The sequence below is a fragment of the Drosophila guanche genome, unplaced genomic scaffold, assembly GCF_900245975.1.
Source record: "Drosophila guanche unplaced genomic scaffold, DGUA_6, whole genome shotgun sequence".
In the NCBI taxonomy this organism is placed as follows: domain Eukaryota; kingdom Metazoa; phylum Arthropoda; class Insecta; order Diptera; family Drosophilidae; genus Drosophila; species Drosophila guanche.
In genome coordinates, this window is record NW_022996268.1 from 3,091 (window position 1) to 5,577 (window position 2,487).

At 43.7% G+C, this 2,487-nt stretch overlaps 1 long non-coding RNA gene across 1 annotated transcript; it reads right to left on the reverse strand.

Moving 5' to 3' along the window:
• Positions 1-155: 155 nt before the first annotated feature.
• On the reverse strand, positions 156-741 carry LOC117591648. Its single transcript, XR_004574445.1, has 3 exons — positions 619-741; positions 246-558; positions 156-185 (listed from the first exon to the last, which is right to left on the reverse strand). It is a non-coding gene; the product is annotated as an uncharacterized LOC117591648 (long non-coding RNA).
• Positions 742-2,487: the final 1,746 nt, after the last annotated feature.

Here is a 2,487-nt window from a genome sequence, read left to right on the forward strand (position 1 = left end):
TCGTCCCAAGTTTACCACCTGGATGGATGACCAAAATGACGACTGTCTGCGGCAGCATCCGCTTGGTACTTGGTTCACAAGATCGGAAGTGATGATGTTTTCGAGCTGGAGCTGCAGTCTGCTATCTGATGTTCATCGTCTGATCAATGAGCTGTGCTGCGCCAGCGCTGTTTTCATCGCTCACACTACGGTGGGATGAACTTGAATCAATACTAATTAAAATATCTCAAAATCGGATAAAGTACCTGAAGAGCCTCGACAGGCCATCGACACCATTCTAGCCGATGAGATGGGCCTCGGCAAGACCATTCATTCTGTGGCCTTTCTCTATTCGCTCTAGAAGGAGGGTCACTGCCGCTTGCCTGGGCAGCATCTATTGGGCTGTCCTAAACCTGCTGTCCTGCTGAACCATCCAAAATGCCGATACTTCGAACTCGAGAGAGGAGTTCACAAGAACGGATGTGATGATGTTTTCGAGCTGGAGCTGCAGTCTGCTATCTGCTGTTCATCGTCTGATCAATGAGCTGTGCTGCGCCAGCGCTGTTTTCATCGGTCACACTACGGTGGGATGAACTTGAATCAATACTAATTAATATATCTCAAAATCGGATAAAGTACCTGAGAGCCTCAACGTAGGTGGGTGAAAGTGGCATTTGAATGCTGCTCCGCTAAGTCAATACATGACTCGCTGTTCGTGTCGAGCCCAGTGCCAAGTGGATGCTGCCGCAGACAGTCGTTATTTTGGTCCTCCATCAAGGTGGTAAACTTGGGAAAACCAACGGCATCGCGATTGATCAAGAGACGCACACAGCGCGGTCCAGGGTACTGCGCCAAAGCTACAAACGGATGCAATTCCAGCGAGGTGCCCATGATACTCAGCAGATCGCACTCCTGGAAGTCTCCACCAAACTTTTGAGGAACTTTTCGGGCAAGTCTTCCCCAAAGACAACAATATCCGTCTTCACAATTTTCTTGCATGCCGTGCACTTGGGCAGCCGATCAGCGAAGATCTTCTCCTTCATCCAGGCAATGCCGTATTCCATTATACGCTTAATGCAGTAGTTGGTGTGGAAGCTGCCATGGGCCTCGACCAGCTTGTCTTCCGGCACGCCCGCCAGCCGATCCAGCGTTCGGTCAGTTGTAAGATTTCGAGTGTGTACAATTTTTAATAAATAAAACAACACTTTACTTTCTAGTGGCTTTACGCCTGTCAGTACTCAGATCGAACCAAAAAAACATGCCGAAAAAATCTAGAAAGTCAGACGATAGTATTTTGTGGTAACGATAGTATATGTGTGGTATTGATAGTAAAATAAGGATCTGTTTTAATTTGCGGGAGGGTACCTAGCAAACAGAGAGTATAGTCTGAATCAAATGGAGGCAACAATGCCACTGAAGTTGAAAGATAAATTACCACCGTGCTTCTAAACGAGCTTAAGGTCATCAAACGGCAAAAAGGGAAACAATTATTATAGGTTAATGAGATTATATTGAATTTATTTGCATTTTTAATTTTTTTAACTTATTTGAACGCCAGTATCTTCATGTCGCCAAGACACAGACCCGGCTGGGCTGTTAACAAAATGTTTTAAGTTGTTTTCCTTTTTGGACCAAGTACTGATCCACAGGGTCGTGCCAAGGGGCGATGGCGACAATCTGGGCTCGAAACTAGCCAATGTTGAATAGGAAGGGTGCTTGGTGGCGCCGTTTTACAACTTTGCAACGGGCGCAAATATTCCTTGTCACGGCCTTGCTGCTTCACCAATTAAAGAAGTCTGCAGATGTTATTCCCAGCCATATGCAAATTTTCTGTCATATTTTCAAACTGCGGAATATGCAAAAGGGTATCCTTTCATGGGTTTCCATTAATGTACACATATTTATATGAGTTATAATACTCAAATGTATAGACAAACGACCGTTCTGGTTTATTTCCTGAAGATATGGGTTTTATCAAAGCTGTCGGCGCTTATTTTGTTGATTGTCCTCCTCCTCCGATCATGCAAGAGCCGCCAATCCCAATAAAAGCAATCTCCTGCATGGATCCATTTTGCATTCATTGTTTTTTTGGGCGGGAGGAGGGCTGCGTTCTGATGGGTTCCTCGCGTAACAGGCTTTGGCTTGGTGTCGCATGGCCACTTGATGGTGCAGTCATTGCATATCAACGTCTCGAAAAAAAAAAATGAGAATAAATATAAAGAGAGAGAGAAAAAAAAAAAATTTTTTTTTCAGTTTCAGTATGGATTTGTGGAGGCGAATTTTGTTTTCCAAAGTGGTTTCTGATTTTCGACTTATCAACCAGGACATTTTTAGTGTTTTAAGTCTAAGTTGTTGACTTTTTGCTTTAATGTGGTTTTTCCATGTTAATCTGCGGTCGAGATGCAAGCCGAGATAGTTCACACAAGTACTTTGTGGAATTGGTGAGCCGTTCAGTGTAACATTTGGGCAGTTAACTGGTCTTAATGAAAAAAAAAAAAAAAAAAAAAA